The sequence below is a fragment of the Pseudophryne corroboree genome, chromosome 4 (genome assembly GCF_028390025.1).
Source record: "Pseudophryne corroboree isolate aPseCor3 chromosome 4, aPseCor3.hap2, whole genome shotgun sequence".
Lineage (NCBI taxonomy): Eukaryota > Metazoa > Chordata > Amphibia > Anura > Myobatrachidae > Pseudophryne > Pseudophryne corroboree.
The window spans coordinates 812375151-812384672 of NC_086447.1; positions in this window are offsets into that span (position 1 = coordinate 812375151).

Genomic DNA, 9522 nt, shown 5'->3' on the forward strand with positions numbered 1-9522 from the left:
AAGACACACATTTACGAAGAGAATCTATTCTGTCCTGGGCTTCCTGCTTTCCCTAACTGCCGCATCCATTAATTAGGAGGCAAGAGGGTACTCGGTACTCACAGCCTATTGGTCCTTGGCTTGTTAAATAGCCATTCTACCCTCACTCCAGTGCCAGTTATATTGCCTGTTACTTGTGCCTTGCTAAGCCTGCTTTACTACATTGAATTAACTATTGCTGATTCGGATTGTACTTTACCCCGTTGCTTTCTCTAACCCTTTATCACGGCCTGTTTCTTGATACTCTGTTGCCTGCTCTGACCTAAGACTGTGTAACAACCAAGTTTTGTCTGCTGCCTGCCCTGACTTGGAATGTATATCGATCAAGTTTATCTGCTGCCAACCTGATCCTGAATCGTTTGCACTTTCCCTGTTTGCCATGTGTATTGAATGTCTCTGGATTCTTCATCAGTATTCTTCACCTGAAACCAATCAAAGTTAGTGCACATTGTTCTCTCCCTAGATATATGTACATATGTGTATGTATGTATGTATGTATGTATGTGTATATATATATATATATATATATCAGTTCAGATACCAAATCACTGTTCATTTGTTGTCTTATACTGTCCCAACCATTTCAGTCTCTCAGGCTATATCTTAAATTATAAACTGTACTAATGGTAGCATAAGATCTGGGGACATATAGTGCTCTATAAAGGAAACCATTTGCTTTAGGTGAAAGCCTCTAGAAAATGCCTCCACATTTTAAGATTATCTGTCTGGACTGGCTGGTTGGAATGAAAATCTGGTAATGTATGCCACGCGCTAGTCCAGGGATGCAGAGGGAGATTAGGGCGGTAAATGTGTGGCTTACGGATTGGTGCAGGAAAGAGGGGTTTGTGTTCCTGGAACACTGGGCGGACTTCTCAGTCAGGCGCCATCTTTTCTGCTGCGGGGTACACTGGGCTCCACAAGTCTGGACAATGGGGTGTAGAGTAGGATCTTGATCCGAGGCACCAACAGACTCAAAGCTTTGACTGTTCCCAGAATGCACAGCGCCGCCTCCTATATCACCCCGCCTCCCAGCACAGGAGCTCAGTTTGTCAGTTGGTGCTGCAGTAAGCAGGCGCTTAACAGAGGGGCTGCTCCAAGCAGCCCTGAGAAAAGCTTTTTATGAGGTAAAAAGTGAAGACTTCAAGGGCAGCAGCGGTGGTAAATGTCTTGTGACATTCACTGCTGCAGCTCCAGCTCTCCCCAGCGGTGCTGTACACTCCCGAGCCCTGGTTGCCGGGTACCTACAGCGGAGGCTCCAGTTTTGTTCATGTTAGAAGCACACGGCTGGGGCTCTCCAGGATCGCGTGGCCGCGCTTCGGGAGGTGGTAAGTGGGTCCCGCTCGCGGGACCCGGTCTTTATTGCGATCCGACGCGGTCAGTGGGAGGCGGGCCGCGCGCGCTGGCGGTGGACACTGTGGTAGTACAGGCGATCCCACTAGATCACCAGGGCATGGGGGCAGGTCGGGTTTTCTCTCTAAACCACTTCTTATATCGCCCACAGTACTCGGTGGTTTTGCCAGCAAGGGGGATAAGGCTTAGACCTGAAGCCCCTCCCCCAGCCCCAGGGCGCCATTTCCCGCAAATGTTCCCGCCCTGGAGCTGCATTTCTGTCTTTTCCTCACTCCCAGTCAGTGTCTGCGGCGCCATTATCTCTCAGCTCACTGTTCCTGGGACTGCTTGGGCAAATCCTCCTATGTAAAGCCGCCTGGTTGTCAGCGCTGTGCCTTTACATGACACTTAAGTATTCTACCTGCCTTTTTAGACAGTGATAGTTAAGAAAGAGTGCATTTAGTCAGGGTTTTATAGTACAATTACCCTGTGATATACATCCAGTTCTTACTGTGTAGTGTTATATCTACTGTTATATAGCTGTGTAAGCTAGTCCAGTGCAGTATTATTGTCTGTAATAACCTCTGCATTGTACAAACTGTGACCTTCTGTGTGTGCATTTGATAGCTGAGTGTTGTCCATCTCGTGTCTTTCACTCAACTTGCTATCCCTATATTCTATAACTTGAGGGGGCTTGGTGCGTCAGGTGTTATCTAATACAGGATTTTCACAAATCTATACTGTATTACGTATTTTTCTCTGTGATTTGGTCACCATATCTCTCCTTTATCTCTGCTAGTGCTGACTACACTGCGCAGGGGTTTGGGTTTGGGATATTGTGCTGCTGATAATTGTACTGTGTTACCTCATACTGCAAGTTATATCATGCAAAAAAAGTGGGGTGAGACCGCGCTAAATTTGATGGATACAACAAGTAGTGTAAATAAAAACACAATTTATTCCTAAAATCAAATGCAATCGGTTTCAGTTAAAAACTAAGTACATATAAGACAAATGCATGTCAGATACAGTTGGTATATAGTCTAAATTTCATAAGACAATTCTATGGGTTACCCAATACGCCAGGTTTGAAATTTGGAAGTTTTGAGGTGACCGTTCCGGATTGTTTTCCCCTTCAAATCTACAGTCCAGCATAAACCACAGTCTCAGAGATAAGCAATATCCAATAGATAGGTAGTTTACCGTTAGAGGGTAGTATGCTCCAGAATCTTTTTAGTGGAGAGCTCCTCATGCATTACGGTTGATGCAGTCCTTTTGTGCGGTTATTGCTAATTGTAGTCTCAGAGTTTGGATGGATCGTCTGGACGAAGTTTAGGGGATGGTTCGGTCCTACTTCAGAACAACTCCTGGCGGGGGTCCCTGGTACAGCTGACGCGTTTCGCTGCAGTCAGCTTGCAGCTTTATCAAAGGTATCCATGATTGAGACGTGGGGTTTATATACCCCTTCCAATATGGTGGCTAATTAGCCCTTGATAGCACCTGATTGCATAATTACATGATCACTTAGAATGTATGTTTAAAACTAGAGCAAACTTACATGATAGACAGACCAACTTTGGATGGGATGTAGTGTACATAAAATCAAACAAATTCTTAGACAATTCAATGATAAAAACCAATAAATTTATAAACTTTCAACTAGTCAGTATAGATAAGCAGGACACGATAGCCAATCGGTGAATTTGTTATGGCTAGTGTTGTCATGGATACAGCATTGTGTTCCTTTATTATTGGTGGGGGACATAGTATAGAGCAGTACTAAGATTACGTATTTCCTAATGAAAGTTCCGATCATGTGACCCACATATCACGTGATCGGAACTTTGGTAGTATACTTCCGCGTTGCGGGGGGAGAACGGTTGCTAAGTAACCTGATAAGGCAGCTGTCTGTAAGGAATATCAGCTGTGGAGGCCGTGGATCGTAGCGGCTCTTCCGCCTTGGTCGATGTAATGCGGGACACGTGACCGCGTCAACACACGTGACTTGTTTTAGATCGTCGTGTGCGGCGCTTCCGCCCGCCAATGTGTAGATGTTGTGGCGCTTCCGCCAACCAGCCACTCAGATGATTAGGTGTTTTAAGAAGACGGAACAGTGTCCGTTCGGAGAGATTAGGAGTTTTACATAAACAAACCAATATCAGACTTAGATAAGAGGAATTCAGAGTTTAAATGATAGATCACAAGTATAGTGGCTACAATGATGTTACATTTATTATTATTATTATTGTTATTATGTATAGGAGATGGGGGATAGATTCCCTAGGAGCAGGAGAGGTAATATTCTACATATTCATTTAATATTCGATTCGTTACCTTTATTTAAATATCATCATAAGAAGTGTGATAGTGGGGAAATTATACATAAATCCCCATATATGATTTATTCGTAGTAGGGTTCAGGGGGATCAGTAGAACACTATTAAGGTGATCCACTCGTCCCACCGAAGTCCATTTACTTACGTATAGAGAAGTGGTGTATTTGTAAGAGTACTGTATAGCCTATATAGAGTCAGGATATAGCGGAATAGGGGAGTTAGATGGTATTCATATTATATTATAGTATTTAGTTCTACAGCCTCATTGAGGCCCCCTGGATAAATTGAGCCCATTCTGAACATCCAATAGGCTTCCTGTTGGCATAATTTTTTATATCGGTCCCCTCCCCTGTTGGTTGATGGAATATGTTCTACACCAACTAGTTTAAGGCAGTTGGGATTGCCGTGATGGAACTCATGGAAGTGTTGGGAGACACTATGAGATGTCAGTCTCTTAATAATGTTCCTTCGATGTTCAAGAAACCTTATTTCTCTGATGTCCTAGTGGATGCTGGGGACTCCGTAAGGACCATGGGGAATAGCGGCTCCGCAGGAGACTGGGTACAAATAGAAAGCTTTAGTACTACCTGGTGTGCACTGGCTCCTCCCCCTATGACCCTCCTCCAAGCCTCAGTTAGATTTTTGTGCCCGAACGAGAAGGGTGCACACTAGGGGCTCTCCTGAGCTTCTTAGTGAAAGTTTTAGTTTAGGTTTTTTATTTTCAGTGAGACCTGCTGGCAACAGGCTCACTGCATCGAGGGACTAAGGGGAGAAGAAGCGAACTCACCTGCGTGCAGAGTGGATTGGGCTTCTTGGCTACTGGACACCATTAGCTCCAGAGGGACCGCTCACAGGCCCAGCCTTGGAGCTCGGTCCCAGAGCCGCGCCGCCGGCCCCCTTACAGAGCCAGAAGCAAGAAGAGTCCGGCAAATCGGCGGCAGAAGACATCATGTCTTCCACAAGGTAGCGCACAGCACTGCAGCTGTGCGCCATTGCTTCTCAGCACACTTCACACTCCGGTCACTGAGGGTGCAGGGCGCTAGGGGGGGGCGCCCTGAGCAGCAATAGAAACACCTTGGCTGGCTAAAAATACATCACATATAGCTCCTGGGCTATATGGATGAATTTTAACCCCTGCCAGATTTTCACAAAAAGCGGGAGAAAGGCCGCCGAGAAGGGGGCGGAGCCTATCTCCTCAGCACACAGGCGCCATTTTCCCTCACAGCTCCGCTGGAAGGACGTCTCCCTGACTCTCCCCTGCAGTCCTGCACTACAGAAACAGGGTAAAAAAGAGAGGGGGGCACTAATTGGCGGGTTATTAACAATACAGCAGCTATAAGGGAGAAACACTTATATAAGGTTGTCCCTATATCTATATATAGCGCTCCGGTGTGTGCTGGCATACTCTCCCTTTGTCTCCCCAACGGGCTAGTGGGGTCCTGTCCTCTATCAGAGCATTCCCTGTGCGTGTGCTGTGTGTCGGTACGTTTGTGTCGACATGTATGAGGAGGAAAATGATGTGGAGGCGGGGCAATTGCCTATAATAGAGATGTCACCCCCTAAGGAGTCGACACCTGAGTGGATGGCTTTATGGAAGGATTTACGTGACAGTGTCAGCTCCTTACAAAAGACGGTTGATGACATGAGACAGCCGACTAATCAGCTAGTCCCTGTCCAGGCGTCTCAAAAACCATCAGGGTCTCTAAAAAGGCCGTTACCTCAGGTGGTGGATACTGACGTCGACACGGATACTGACTCCAGTGTCGACGGTGAGGAGACAAACGTGACTTCCAGTAGGGCCACACGCTACATGATCACGGCAATGAGAGAGGTGTTAAACATTTCTGATACTGCAAGTACCACTAAAAAGGGTATTATGTGGGGTGTGAAAAAACTACCTGTAGTTTTTCCTGAATCAGACGAATTAAATGAGGTGTGTGATGAAGCGTGGGTTTCCACCGATAAAAAACTGATAATTTCTAAAAAGTTATTGGCATTATACCCTTTCCCGCCAGAGGTTAGGGCGCGTTGGGAAACACCCCCTAGAGTGGATAAAGCGCTCACACGCTTATCAAAACAAGTGGCGTTACCGTCTCCTGATACGGCCGCCCTCAAGGAACCAGGTGACAGAAAACTGGAGAATATCCTTAAAAGTATATACACACATACTGGTGTTATACTGCGACCAGCAATCGCCTCAGCCTGGATGTGCAGCGCTGGGGTGGCTTGGTCGGATTCCCTGACTGAAAATATTGATACCCTGGATAGGGACAGTATATTGTTGACTATAGAGCATTTAAAAGATGCATTTCTATATATGCGAGATGCACAGAGGGATATTTCCACTCTGGCTTCAAGAGTGAGTGCGCTGTCCATTTCTGCCAGAAGAGGATTATGGACGCGACAGTGGTCAGGTGATGCGGACTCTAAACGGCATATGGAAATATTGCCTTATAAAGGGGAGGAGTTATTTGGGGTCGGTCTATCGGACCCGGTGGCCACGGCAACTGCTGGGAAATCCACATTTTTACCCCAGGTAGCCTCTCAACATAAAAAGACGCCGTCTTATCCGGCTCAGTCCTTTCGTCCCCATAAGGGCAAGCGGGCAAAAGGTTCCTCTTTTCTGCCCCGGGGCAGAGGAAGGGGAAAAAGACTGCAACAGACAGCCACTTCCCAGGAACAAAAGCCCTCCCTCGCTTCTGCCAAGTCCTCAGCATGACACTGGGGCCTTACAAGCGGACTCAGGCACGGTGGGGGCCCGTCTCAAGAATTTCAGCGCGCAGTGGGCTCACTCGCAAGTGGACCCCTGGATCCTGCAAGTAGTATCTCAGGGGTACAAATTGGAGTTCGAGACGTCTCCCCCTCGCCGGTTCCTGAAGTCTGCTTTACCAACGTCTCCCTCCGACAGGGAGGCAGTATTGGAGGCAGTTCACAAGCTGTATTCCCAGCAGGTGATAATCAAGGTACCCCTCCTGCAACAAGGGAAGGGGTATTATTCCACGCTGTTTGTGGTACCGAAGCCGGACGGCTCGGTGAGACCAATTTTAAATCTGAAGTCTTTGAACACTTACATACAGAGGTTCAAATTCAAGATGGAGTCACTCAGGGCAGTGATCGCGAACCTGGAAGAGGGGGACTATATGGTGTCTCTGGACATCAAAGATGCCTACCTCCATGTCCCCATTTACCCTTCTCATCAAGGGTACCTCAGGTTTGTGGTACAAAACTGTCACTATCAGTTTCAGACGCTGCCGTTTGGATTATCCACGGCACCTCGGGTCTTTACCAAGGTAATGGCCGAAATGATGATTCTTCTTCGAAGAAAAGGCGTTTTAATTATCCCTTACTTGGACGATCTCCTGATAAGAGCAAGATCCAGAGAACAGTTAGTAGTCGGAGTAGCCCTATCTCAAGTAGTGCTACGGCAGCACGGCTGGATTCTAAATATCCCAAAATCGCAGCTGATTCCGACAACACGTCTTCTGTTCCTAGGGATGATTCTGGACACAGTCCAGAAAAAGGTGTTCCTTCCGGAGGAGAAAGCCGGGGAGTTATCCGAACTGGTCAGAAACCTCCTGAAACCAGGGCAAGTCTCAGTGCATCAATGCACAAGAGTCTTGGGAAAGATGGTAGCTTCCTACGAAGCGATTCCATTCGGCAGATTCCACGCAAGAACGTTCCAGTGGGATCTGCTGGACAAATGGTCCGGATCGCATCTTCAGATGCATCAACGGATAACCCTGTCCCCAAGGACAAGGGTGTCTCTTCTGTGGTGGTTGCAGAGTGCTCATCTTCTAGAGGGCCGCAGATTCGGCATTCAGGACTGGGTCCTGGTGACCACGGATGCCAGCCTGAGAGGCTGGGGAGCAGTCACACAAGGAAGAAATTTCCAGGGCTTGTGGTCAAGCCTGGAGACATCACTTCACATAAATATCCTGGAGCTAAGGGCCATCTACAATGCTCTAAGCCTAGCACGACCTCTGCTTCAAGGTCAGCCGGTGCTGATTCAGTCAGACAACATCACGGCAGTCGCCCACGTAAACAGACAGGGCGGCACAAGAAGCAGGAGGGCAATGGCAGAAGTTGCAAGGATTCTTCGCTGGGCGGAAAATCATGTGATAGCACTGTCAGCAGTGTTCATTCCGGGAGTGGACAACTGGGAAGCAGACTTCCTCAGCAGGCACGACCTCCACCCGGGAGAGTGGGGACTTCACCCAGAAGTCTTCCACATGATTGTGAACCGTTGGGAAAAACCAAAGTTGGACATGATGGCGTCACGCCTCAACAAAAAACTAGACAGGTATTGCGCCAGGTCACGGGACCCTCAGGCAATAGCTGTGGACGCGCTGGTATGTGTTCCCTCCTCTGCCTCTCATACCCAAGGTACTGAGAATCATAAGAAGGAGAGGAGTAAGGACTATACTCGTGGCTCCGGATTGGCCAAGAAGGACTTGGTACCCGGAACTTCAATAGATGCTCACGGAGGACCCGTGGCCTCTACCTCTACGACGGGACCTGCTCCAGCAGGGACCCTGTCTGTTCCAAGACTTACCGCGGCTGCGTTTGACGGCATGGCGGTTGAACGCCGGATCCTGAAGGAAAAAGGCATTCCGGATGAAGTCATCCCTACCCTGATCAAAGCCAGGAAGGATGTAACCGTGCAGCATTATCACCGTATTTGGCGTAAATATGTTGCGTGGTGCGAGGCCAGGAAGGCCCCTACAGAGGAATTTCAACTGGGTCGTTTCCTGCATTTCCTGCAAACAGGACTGTCTATGGGCCTAAAATTAGGGTCCATTAAGGTTCAAATTTCGGCCCTGTCGATCTTCTTCCAAAAAGAACTGGCTTCAGTTCTTGAAGTTCAGACGTTTGTCAAAGGGGTGCTGCATATACAGCCTCCTTTTGTGCCTCCAGTGGCACCTTGGGATCTCAATGTGGTTTTGGGGTTCCTAAAATCACATTGGTTTGAACCACTCACCACTGTGGACTTAAAATATCTCACATGGAAAGTGGTAATGCTATTGGCCCTGGCTTCAGCCAGGCGCGTGTCAGAATTGGCGGCTTTATCCTATAAAAGCCCTTACCTAATTTTTCATACGGATAGGGCAGAATTGAGGACTCGTCCTCAGTTTCTCCCTAAGGTGGTTTCAGCGTTTCACCTGAATCAGCCTATTGTGGTACCTGCGGCTACTAGGGACTTGGAGGACTCCAAGTTGCTGGACGTATTTAGGGCCCTGAAAATATACGTTTCCAGGACGGCTGGAGTCAGAAAATCTGACTCGCTGTTTATCCTGTATGCACCCAACAAGCTGGGTGCTCCTGCTCCTAAGCAGACTATTGCTCGTTGGATTTGTAGTACAATTCAGCTTGCACATTCTGTGGCAGGCTTGCCACAGCCAAAATCTGTAAAAGCCCATTCCACACGGAAAGTGGGCTCATCTTGGGCGGCCGCCCGAGGGGTCTCGGCTTTACAACTTTGCCGAGCAGCTACTTGGTCAGGGGCAAACACGTTTGCTAAATTCTACAAATTTGATACCCTGGCTGAGGAGGACCTGGAGTTCTCTCATTCGGTGCTGCAGAGTCATCCGCACTCTCCCGCCCGTTTGGGAGCTTTGGTATAATCCCCATGGTCCTTACGGAGTTCCCAGCATCCACTAGGACGTCAGAGAAAATAAGAATTTACTTACCGATAATTCTATTTCTCATAGTCCGTAGTGGATGCTGGGCGCCCATCCCAAGTGCGGATTGTCTGCACTACTTGTACATAGTTATTGTTAACTAAATCGGGTTATTGTTGTAGTGAGCCATCTTTTCTAGA